We start from the raw sequence: 12896 nt of genomic DNA on the forward strand, positions 1-12896 counted from the left end.
TAAATATTCTAACTCCATAGCAAAGACAATTCAGATAAACTAAGATGATTTCCAACATAAAGTCCATCAAATGACGGGGAAATGGTCTCCTTTATATTTGTCTTGGTAGGGCAGGTTGGCCACTATAAAGATGATGCTTTTACATGTCATAAATGTTTTACCTGTCCATGCTACCTAATAAACTTCCTTTAAAAATGTTAAAGTTACTAAATAAAATGCTTGCCGTGTTTTTATGGAATGGGAAAAAACGCGCATTTCTTTAATATTTCTCTGTAAACCCAAAGAATTGGGTGACATACCTCTTCCAAACTTTCAACAATACAAAACCACTTTTGTTCTAAAGCAAGTGCAACCCTGTATAAGAGACACAGATTCTCCACCTAATAATATTTGGCATAGACTGGAAGATTCACTTGTGTCATCTTTTCCTTTTTTATTCTTAAGCACATTTTTTCGAAACCTCCTTGGGCTTTTTCAGCTCCATCTAATAAATATTCTATTATAGTATCTTCCTGTATTCTTACACGACCCATGCCCCCGATACAAGAATCCCGGGAATCCTCTACACAGCATAGTAAATCCATCAAAATTTCAAATTGCACTATTTATTGGAAGAAATGGATTCTTAAAGGCAGGGAAACAACCTTTACAATGCAGTCATTACTTCGAACTACATTTACAACGCAGTCATTACATCGCAACATCCTTTACAACGCATTTCACTACAACGCAGCCATTACATTGCATGTCACTACAAAGCATGACACTACCACGCATGTCACTACAACACAGGCATTAAATTGCATGTCATTACAACGCATAGTACCCCTACACTATCCAAAACTTACCCTACTGTTGCTTCCCCTGGAGTTAGAATAGTAATGTATACCCCTACACTATCCAACACTTACCCTACTGTTGCACCCCCTGGAGTTAGAATAGTAATTTTTACCCTTACACTATCCAACACCTACCCTTCTGTTGCACCCCTTGGAGTTAGAATAGTAATTTTTACCCCTACACATATCCAACACTTAGCTTAAATGCAATGTAATGGTATGCGTTGTAATGGTATGGATTGTAAAGGTATGATGCGATGTAATGGAATGCGTTGTAAGTGTAGTTTCAACAAATTTGTTGTAGTGGCATGCGATGTAAATGTGTGCGTTGTAAAGGATGTTGCAATGTAAAAACTGCATTGTAAAGGCATGCGTTGTAAATGTATGCATTGTAACGTCATACATTCTTAAAGGCATCATTCAAATCAAACAATTATTGTGTGATATGACTCCTCTTTCGTTTTTGGAAATTCAACCTAAATTTGATCTTTCCTCTGCTTATGTCATCAAATATGAATCTCTCAAAGGTGTTCTTTTGCAGGCTATTTCCATGTTCATTCAATTGCAATTTCCTACTTGCTCCTCACCTCCTGACTCGATTATACTTTGGTCATTGCCTGAAGCATCATATATATATATATATATATATAAATATTTACATTACATTCCCCATTCCGCCCCAAATCTAAAACTGAATTAATTTGGGATTCTGATCTTCAGTATTCCTTTTCTTTAAAGGTTTGAGGTTTAATATGGAACAAGATACACCACACCTCGATTAATGCCAGCACTACTCAAACCCTTTATTATTTTTATAACAGATTATATATTACCCCACTCTCTTGGCATAAGTACAACCCAAATCTTTAAACTATTTACTGGTCTTGTAACACTCTCCCTGGCACATATATACATATATTGTTTCAATGTCCAACGATAACAGCCTTTTAGCTGCAGGTTTGTAGATCTATTTCCACTATTTGCTCCATTAACTTCCCTTTTGATGCCCTATGCATTTTTCTGGGAAGTTCCTCACACCCTTGGCCAGTTCACTCTAAATTAGATACATTTCTGGACCTGTGACTTGCCATTGCTTTTCAAGTTATTACCTCTAACTGGAAGAATGCCAAGAATGTTAATGTTACTAGTAGATGGAATCTTCTTAGTTCCCATCATAAACTTGATACAGCATCAGCTACATCTACCTTACCGATGATTAATAAAGACCTCTTTTGGTCTCCACTCATTGGTTGTTTACACAAAAAGTCTAAACCCTCCTAAGAATCTACAATGGTTTTCCAGCTCCCTTGACTGTTTCTCCCTTTCCTATTTATTATCATACATAGCTATTTTACCATTGTTATTATAAGAGATATGTTGTTATATGACATGAAGTTGCTATATGGAATAAGCCATTATATGACATAAAGTTTATTATATGATAAAAGCACAGATGTGTGCTACATATTTTCTTATTTTTCTTTTCCTCTCTTTTTCTCTTCCGTTTTCTTCCTTTCTCTATTTTCTTCTGTTTTTCTTTCTTTTACTTTTTCCTTTTCTTTCAAATAGAAAACACAAAAATGCAATTTCATAAGTGCAGAATTATGATAATATCTTAATAAATGTACTATACAGTACATCTATTCTGTATTTTAAATATTATTTATTGCAAGTACTTCATAACCTGGATTTTCATTCTATACAAAAGATAATTCTCTACCTTTGTATTACACTTTAATAAAGCTTTTATTAAACTAAAAAAAAGAACAGAAAAGCTGAAAAACTATTTACAAAAGAGAAAATCTCTGTTGCAATACTGTTCTAAATACATAATTTCAACCATTACTCTAACACTATGTGAATATAAAAGCAGCAAACTGTTGTCAGCCTCTATTTCAGGACCGTTTTTATTTAGCTTATTGTAAAAGAAACCTGAAAGAAGTTGCCCTATCATGTTTCATGCTATTAGCTGCTATTACTGATTTATGCATTCACAACTATGCTACAATTTTTTGGGAATAAAGGTGTGTTGACTTAATACAGAAATCTGTACAAAAACGAGCATGTTATGACATTCAACAGTGTTGAATTAATATTTTCACTCTGGCTAATCAGTTCATGCAGTAAGTACAGGCATTCTTTGGCTTGAGAGATCATGGTTCTTTCTCAAAATAAAGATACAGAGGATGAAGTGGCACTTGAGCCTCATTATTATAACTTTACTAGATTAATTAATCAAATTTGGCAAATTGTCAATCAATATTCACGTCAATTGGAAAGAGAAAAGAAACCCTTTAAACGGCATCAAAACAATTCTAGTCTGTTGATTCCTTCTCTTCCTCCAATTAATTGAAAAGCGGATTGGTGATGTCACCTACTGTTTTTGCATTGTCCACTGCACAGTGGTGAGTTATTATTCAGTAGGAATCTGGTCCATCTCTGCAAGTCCCTGTGTTCCTACATTCAGGAGCCATTAGCATGTGCAGTGATCAATTTAGGTGAACATTTGTAAATTGACAGAAAGACCAAGAAGACTGTAGACAAGGCACAACTAGTGGATTTTACAGTGTTAGCTCCTGGATAAGTTTGGGTTCAAGCAAAGCCATGGTGAGTTATTTTTTGGGGGGAACAACAATAAATTTGGCCCAATTGACCATTTGCTATTTCCAGATATTATTTGACATTTTAAATATATTTTGTGTAATAATCTGCACAGATCAGATGAAGAAAGATTGTTTAAAAACAAAAAATCATGGCTTTAAGTTGTGATAACTGATTTGCTCACATCTGATCACTTGCAGCAGATTTACTAGTAAAGCATGCAAGACAATGCAACAACCAAATTTGCTGTGCTTTGTTTCATAAAGAGAAGAGAGCCAAGGTGTGCTATATCTACAGAGATTCTGTGCTCCTGCTCTCTACTAGAGCAATGGCACAATAAAGAGACTGTCTAGCTCCATAAAAACATGTCTTAACTAGTTTACCTACCTGGAGGAAGTAGAATTTTTGGATGCAAATCCCTATCTGCAAATGTTAGTACATAAAGATTTACATTAAAAACCATGGGTGATTGATTGAAAAACATAATGTACCACCCATTGTATACCCCACAAGGTAAAGAAGCATGTTATGTTACTTTTAGGCACCTTTCAAGAATAAAACAAGTTTTGCACAAGAAACTAAATCACAAACCAAGACTGCACCAGTGTGCATCACTTTTGGTGATGCAAAAGCAGCTCAAAGCCTTAATAAACTGGGGCCTTTATGCCAACTTAAATAGTTCGGAGAAATGGTTTAAGATCTGAAAGTTCTCAAAAGTGTCTTCTGTGAATATAACATCAGGCTTTGCTAAATTATCATCAGTCACTTGGTACAAACATCTTTATTTGATATATTTTTAATACACAACAATATTGTATCATTGTGAATGCTGTTATGCTACTGATCTAGAACCTACTCATGCTGTTCCATTTGGACATACCATACCTTTTCTCAGTGTAGAGTGGAGAAGCCAGTAATAAAGAACTGTGTCCGTGTATAGCTTAGAGAGAAGTCAATGGATTCCCTGCAAAGGATTTACCCTTTGCGTGGCATAGCTTTCAATTTCTTCGAGGTTCACAAGCATTCCATAGTTTAGATATTTGTGGAGGCTACTATTTTCTGGGCAAGGTGGATGGAGATAAGTGGAAAATGCTAGTAGGAACTTAATGTAGTCACCTATAGTCCTTTTTCCAGTGAATTGTGACTCAAGCAATCACAGTATGAATAGCACAATGATCAAAATAACTAGTAACTATAATTTATTATGATTGTGATGTTATTAACAAACAATGACAACAAATGGCATGGTTTGTTTGTTTCTGGAGCCCTGACATAGAATGATATGCCTAGTGTCATAAAGGTATTTATATTCTTATTCTCCTCTTTTTATATTACAAGATTGTCTCAAGTTAGTTATGTGTAATGCGGTTGCAAGTTTTGAAATGTTCTGAAAACTAAATTATAGTTAGGCACCTGAGCTGCACTGATAGGTGGATAGTCTTTATATGCATTGGCTCTTCTAGTGTTATAAATGGGAATTGAAGCGCAATAACTAGAAAAACAATTTTAAGTTTTATATTTGCTTTTCCACACTTTCCAGATTATTGCAATTAAAACTATTATTTGTCAAGGGACAATATTTAACAATGACTAAACACTGTTAGAATAATTAGCCAAAATATTTCTATTACAGTTTGAAATCACTGTATTGCACAAATAATAAAAGGGAAGTTGTGGTGGGCGATACATGGATGTACTTTCACTGCTTTCTTAAATACTGTTCTCTTAAATAATTAAGGCAGTTCCATTAAGAAAAAAGGAAGCACAATCAAATCCAAAACGAGAATATTTATTTAAAAATAATCATAGTTGATACAAAAAGCTATGGCCGGTATTGGCCGCAGTAGTAGCAAAGCGTAATATAGCGAGGTGCTGGGGAGTGAACTCTCCACCTTGGGTGGCAGACTGGGAAATTAATTTTAATGGGTGTTAGCAAGCTGAACATACAATATATTTAAGCAGAGGCTGCCCACATAAATGGGAATAGATATGGGGAGATTGGCAGGCTTATAATGGTTTTCTAAGCAGAGATAATCAGTTACAGGAAGGAGAGATTGTTACAACATGGTTATGATGATTCCGTCAAGTGATATTTGATGTGACCATTGTACCCATGACTTACTGTTTGATGATCTACTGTGTGATGTATCCTCTACGTATTGTTGACTGACCACTGTGAAATAAAAAGATGTTTAAAAAAAAATCATAATTTGAAGGACAAAAGTTGCTATACCTATGGTGTTGCTAATTACTTTATTGAATGTGTATCCTCTGTTAAATTATGGGAATACTATGACATGTTTTACTCTACAGCAGTCTAAGAGGTATTGTTTTGTTACAGTAGTGGGGTAAATGGATCTGATAGAGCATAAGCATGAGGCAAAAGGGAAACTATGAAATTGAGAATTTACCTAATAGTACACAATGAATGTCAGCACCATTTATATGGAACTATAGCATCTAGCAAATGTGTAATGAGGGGCTAATCAGACTGTCATCAGAAAGAAATGAGTCTCAAGTAAGGTAACTACCGCCATAAAAACAAATTGTGTGTTACACAAGAACCAATGTAGGATTTTAGACTCCACACCACCTCGCAACACCTTTACCATAACGCTGGTGTGGAGTCAAAGTTCCATAGAATGTTTATTGAGGTAGTTGGGACATTTGAGCGGCCTAGCTGGGTGGTGCCTGTGTGTTTTTCTCCTACATTAAATGCTCTATGATCAAGACTGGCTCTGTGGAAGTTCTTACTACACTCTACATAAAAATCACATTGGGAAATGGCATCACCTAAATCAAAGACTGCTGCGATACTACCAAAGCTTGAGTGCCTAAATTAAATATCAGGCTTAACCCCCTGAAGACAGAGTTAATATAACCGAATAACAACAACTAACAGTAACCTGTGCATCTATGGCTCTCTGCTTTGTGCCCTAATGGCTTCACGACATAACCACTGAACCACATCAAATTACTATGTTCAAAATAAACATTCTCCTCAACTTCAGAAATATATCTCAAGGCAAGCATTGTAAAGCATTAGGTCTGGGGTTGGCATGCTGTTACAGTGTTTTTTACATTATTTATTGCAAACATATGCCATAAAAAGGAAATGAAAGAAAACAGATTGATTGCCACTTAACCCCGTCGCTGCTAGGCCTTTCCCCCCACCTGTGCTAAGCCTTTTTTGGGCTATTTGGGATAGTGCGCGCTTAGGCCCCTGTAACTTTTTGACCACATAAGGTATCCACGCCAAATTTGCGTCCTTTTCTTCCAACATCATGGGGATTCTAAAGGTACCCAGGGTTTGTAGATTCCTATGTATTTCTGAAATGGGAACAAATTATAGAGTTTAGAAACAGTACATATTTGCACATTTTCGAAATTGGGAATACTGATACTAGCATGAGAATTATCGGTCATTTTTCAAAATGGCTTCTTTTTTACACAAAGTCTTTCATTTAGAAGGCAGAAATGCATCAAAAATCAATAGGCAAAGTGCCTAGCTGTAGTTTTTGAACCCTAGCTCTGCGGGAACCTTGAGAAACCTAGCAAACCTATACATTTTTGAAAACTAGACACCCAGGAGAATCCAGGATGGGGTGACTTGACTGCCTCCCACCAGGGTCTGTTACCCAGAATCCCTTGCAAACCTAAAAAATTATCAAACAAAACATATTTTCTCCACATTTCTGTGGTGGAAAGTTCCGGAATCTGCGTGGATCCACAAATTTCCACCCACCCCGCGTTCCCCAAAGTCTTACGAGAATAACGGTAACTCACTTGTGCGGGTCGGCCTAGTGCCCACGACAGGAAACGGTGCAAAACGCAACGTGGTTACACCTCAATTTCGCAGTGAAAAATGACCCTTTTTTGGCAAAGTGCCTAGCTGTAGTTTTTGAACCCTAGCTCTGTGGGCACCTTGGGAAACCTAGAAAACGTATACATTTCTGAAAACTAGACACCCGTGGGCTTCCTGGGAGGTATGGCTTGCGTGGATCCACCAACGTTTCCTTACCCAGAATCCCCTGCAAACCTCAATTTTAGCTGAAAAAATCACTTTTTTCACACATTTTTGTGTGGGAAAGTTGGGGCATCACCGGGCTCACTCAAATTTCCCACCATCCAGCCTTCCCCTGGGGCTCCCGGTAAAAATGGTGCCTCACTTGTGTGGGAGGCTCAAGTACCCGCGACTGGCAAGGGCCCAAAACGTAGTGAGGCGACATCAAAATTGCCCATCGCAAAACCACCTGGTTTTGCAAGGGGGTCACTTGAGTTTTTGACCCGGTGCTCGGCGGCCATCTAGGGAAACCTACCAAACCCATACATTTCTGAAAACTAGACACCCGGGGGCTTCCAGGGATGTATGGCTTGCGTGGATCCCCCAACGTTTCCTTACCCAGAATCCCCTGCAAACCTCAATTTTAGCTGAAAAAATCACTTTTTTCACACATTTTGGTGTGGGAAAGTTGTGGCATCACCGGGCTCACAAAATTTACCACCACCCAGCGTTCCCCCAGGTCTCCCGGTAAAAATGGTGCCTCACTTGTGTTGGAGGCCCAAGTACCCGCGACAGGCAAGTGCCCAAAACAATCCTGGATTCCTTACCGGTGTACACCCTGAAGTTAGAGACATATCCAGTCCTACAGTCACACAGCATATACAGCTTTATTCCATAGCGTGCCCTCTTACTAGGAATGTATTGCCTAAAAACCAAGCGGCCCTTGAACAACACCAAAGACTCATCCACTGCAATTTCTTTCCCAGGAGCATAGATCTCAGAAAATCGATCAACAAAGTGATCAATGACAGGCCGAATCTTAAAAAGACGGTCACACTCAGGGTGATCTCGTGGCAACGCTAAACCATTACCGACAAAATGCATCATTCGAAGCAGAAGCAAATACCTGTCATGACTCATGACTGCTGGAAAAATCGCAGTTGCCATCAAGGGACTAGTAGACCAATATGAAGACATTGATGGCTTCCTTAGCAAGCCCATCGAAAAAGTTAAACCCAAGAGTCCATCGGGTAGCTCTAGAGTGTGGCTTAAGACTGGCACTGTTGTCCCTCAAAAACTGTTCGGCATACAAATTAGTCTGCTCAACAATCTCTGCCACAAACACATTGTCCATAACTGAAAAAAATCTATCGGCAAAAAGTTTTCAGTATTCACTCTACACCCTGGAACACCAGTAATGTCTGGCTGCACCATGCCAGGGGCAACCCAGAGGTCATCACTTTCAAAGGGAAGCCTTGCAGCCCCAGCCTGCAGCCCAGATGCCTCTTGCTGCACTATACCAGCGGGAAGCCTTGCAGCCCCAGATGCCTCTTGCCGCACTACACCAATGGGAAGCCTTGCAGCCCCAGGCTGCAGCCCAGATGCCTCTTGCCGCACTATCGGCACATCAATCTCCTCCTCTAACACAGGCACTTCATCCACACTAAGAATATCTTCATCATCCGATGATTCCATATGGAGAGAAAACTCACTGCCAGAATCGTCCCCTGCCTCCTCTCCCTCAGATGCAGAGTCAGTCTCTGAAGCATGGTCAGAGGAAGACTCAAAAAGCAAACCAACAACCTGCTGAGCAGTAATCCTGCGGCTAGCCATTATCCTTACTAAGAAAGGAGACTGCACAAACAAGTCAACAACAACCAACACTGTGCAAAACAAGTAAGTAAAGAAATGTGTACCTTTATCACAAAGATCTATATAATCAAAAACTATACAATTCACTTACAAGAGACAGCTACACTCACCAGCACCTACTCTGCAGAGACACAGCAAAAACCAACGATATCCCACTAGAAAGGAAAGAAAAAAAAATACTCACAAGACAACAAAATACACATTGAGCACAAATGCAAAACGTTTTTGACACTCAAAAACCAAACATACTGCTATTATTACACCATTTGCAAAAAAACAATTCATGCAGAGAAATTAAACTCATTTACATTGTACAAAAAAAAGTCTCTTACTAAACACATGCAACTACACAAAACAGCAGAACCACCAGTAACGAAACCGCAAACTGGAAAGAGCAAAAGCCTTCACCTAGAACAAAAAGAAAAAAAAGGCATTACAATTGCAATTCACAAAAAATAAAACAATTAACATTATAACACGCTATGTTACTACCCAAGTGGTCAATCGGGTTGTCTGCCAGGTGGGGCAGAAATCAGCAGACAGAAATTTGCCCCCTTGCAAATGGAATAAATCCCTAGTGCCTAGTAGGGTTTTCTGCCTCCCCCCTCCGGCCTAGGGCAGAAAGGCCAAAAAAGGGGCAGATCTGTTCCCAGGAAGCAACCACGTTGCTTCCATTATTCACAAAAGAAAATCCCTGGAGCTTAGGGGGGTTTTCTGCCCCTCCCGGGGACAGAAAGGGCACATAAATAGGCTGATCTGCCACCTATCTGCCAGAGGGGCCAGAATACACATATAAAAAAATCTGCCCCCTGGAAGTGGCCCTTGGCCAAGGGGTTGCTTCCATTTTAATTTTAAAAGACGTCCCTGGTGTCTAGTGGGGTTTTCAGCCCCCCCGGGCAGAAAGGCAAAAGTAAACAGGCTAATCTGTCCCCGGGGGGGGGGGCAGAAAACGTATACAAAAACAATATGCCCCCCAGCAATGACCGTTGCCCAAGGGGTCACTCCCATTTCATTTTTATGAATGAGTCCCTGGTGTCTAGTGGGGTTTTCTGCCCCCCCCCCCGGGGGCAGAAGGCCCAATAAAAATGCTGATCTGCCCCCAGGGGGAACAGAATAAATATTAACCCCTTGAGTGCCCCGCCCTTTCCCCCTCCTGTGCCGGCCCTTTCATTAGCGGGCGGGGTCCATGACGAGATAGTCTCGTCATGGGCACAGCGCAACCGCGCTCCATGACGAGACTATCTCGTCATGGGCACAGAAGGGGTTAAAAAACATATTGCTCCTGGAAGCGACCCTTGCCAAAGGGGTCACTTCCATCATATTTTTAAAATATACCCTGGTGTCTAGTGGGGGTTTCTGCCCCCCCCCCCCCCCCGGGGCAGAAAAGCCAAAAAAAAGAGCCCATCTGCCCCCATGGAAGGCAGAATATCAAAATAAACAAAATTGCCCCCGGGAAGTGACCCTTGCCCAAGGGGTCACTTCCCTTACAATTCACTATATATCCCTGGGTCTAGTGGGTTTTCTGCCCCCCCCCCCCTTACCAGAAACGGCTGAAGAAATGTCCGATCTGCGCAGAAAAGTCTTAATTTACAATTGGCCCCCCAGGAAGCGACCCTTGCCTAAGGGGTCGCTTCCTTTTCCAAAAACAAACATCCCTGGTGTCTAGTGGGGCATTCCTGCTCCACGATCGTGACGCTGTGCGTGATCATGAAGCAGAAATGCCCTGCAGTGAGACATCCGGGGAGAGGAAATACTTTTTCCTCTCCCCCGAAGCCTCAAGGCATCCTAAAATAGTCCCCCCGCCCCACCGGAGGCAAAACACCTACCTCCTTGCTGGACGCGCTAGAAAGAAATGATTTCCAGCGCGTCCAGCGCTTCCTGATGACACACAGCGTGCGCCGACGTCATGGGGAAGCGTGGGGGGGAGCTCGGGTTGACAGCGGAAACTCTTCCGCTGCCATCCCCCTCTGTGGGGGCAAGATCGATGCCCCAGGGGGGGAGCGCCAGCGCTTCCCCCAGGGGCTGTGCTCATGACGGAGCGGTTCCATCATAAGCACAGCCCAACCGATGCTCATGACGGAACCGCTCTGTCATGAGCATCGAAAGGGTTAAATGTGGTCATTATTTGTTTACAATAAAAATATATATTTTTTAAATTCACAAGTGTGAGTGTTTTATCCGTATTCCGATGTTTAGTACCCCCCACCCTGCCCCTCCCCCACCCCGCCTTTCTGCCCCACGGAACTCCCTCCACGGGCTGCGGCTGAACGTAAGTAGTGTTAAAGTTATAAGTTTTAAAATACTTCAATATATATTGTGCCGTGGCATACCGCAGTAAGTTTGCAGTATAGCGCAGTGCATACAACTGAAAAAAAGAAAGTGTGTGATTGGCTAATGGTCATCTGCACACAGAGCTACTCATCAATACAAAGATTCATAATGTGTTCAATACCTCTACACACCTATGATGCATTAGAAGCACATGAGTTCTGTAAACACACCCATTAGCAGGACACAGGATGCATTAAAATTAAGTATGGTAGTTACTCACCACTAAGTAAACTATAAAACAAACTAAGACACTTGTTAGATGATGTCATCAGTAATTTTTGTTTGTTTAATTTGTTTGAAAAGTTTTATATAGCGCTTCAAGACCTGGGGGTAGCAGAGCGCTTTACATGAGCATTAAGATTCCAGTTGGCACAGTAGATTCAGCGGGATCAAAAAATATGCAGACATTACACATTTAAAAAAAAAGAAAAACGCTTCTTAAATAAGCAAATAGGCTAACAGTTATGGCCATGAGTAGAACAAAAATGTCACTACAGACAGTTAACACAGAAACAATAAAAAAGGCAAGGGAGCTAAAGAAGGGTCGTTTACTTGGGACAAGGCTTTCGTTTGGGATAGGGCTGATCAAATATACATTGTCCGAAACATGCAGCACAGCTCAAATTAGGAAAGGGGGAGAGGGAGAAATCGGGGCTGTTAAGTGAGGAAGTGAAGAAAAATTGAGTGAAATAGGGTGGCAGGGAGCAAAAGAGAGCAGAAGGGAGCAACGAGTTTGGGGGAGAATTGAGGAGGAGCTAGAGGTAAGTGTTAAAAGGAGGGAGGGTAGCATTAGAGTGGAGAAAAAAAGTCAAGGAGGGAGAGAGAGGGGAGAAGAGTCGGACAGAAAAAGACTTTCAGGGGGGAATGAATAATGGGGGATGAATAAAGGGTTGAAAGTCATCAATGATGTGATTTGAGATGTCATCAGTGATGTCATAAATGATGTCATAGAACATTTCATGAGTGATGGATTCCAGTAACGACCGCTTTTCAGGCACTTACCAGGGATTCTTCACGTTTTTTAAATGGTACATGTATCTGTGATAACTGTTTTAAAGAAAATATATATATACTCTGTTTGCACTGCCATCATTTTAATAACATCGCGCTCACATTTGCCAACATTGGATTCCGGTAACGACCGCTTTTCAGGCACTTACCAGGGATATATGCTCATTTGCACAGCATTATTTGCACAGAATGTACAGTAGTCAGGGCTGCGTTTCCGATCTGCCACGGCTTGTTAGTGCCGATTGAGCAGAGAAACACAGCTCCGCCAACAGAGGCCACGCCCCCCCGGCAGCTCGCCAGCCAGTGGCCGGAACCTCGGGGGATTTAAACTGACTGCTGCACCGGATGCGCAGCGGACTCAGGTCTGGTTGCGGGAGACTGAGAGACACGTTTTATAAATGGTACATGTATCTGTGATAACTAGTTTTAAAAAAGATATATACTCTGTTTGTACTGCC

Source organism: Triturus cristatus, chromosome 11 (assembly GCF_964204655.1).
Source record: "Triturus cristatus chromosome 11, aTriCri1.1, whole genome shotgun sequence".
NCBI classification, from domain to species: domain Eukaryota; kingdom Metazoa; phylum Chordata; class Amphibia; order Caudata; family Salamandridae; genus Triturus; species Triturus cristatus.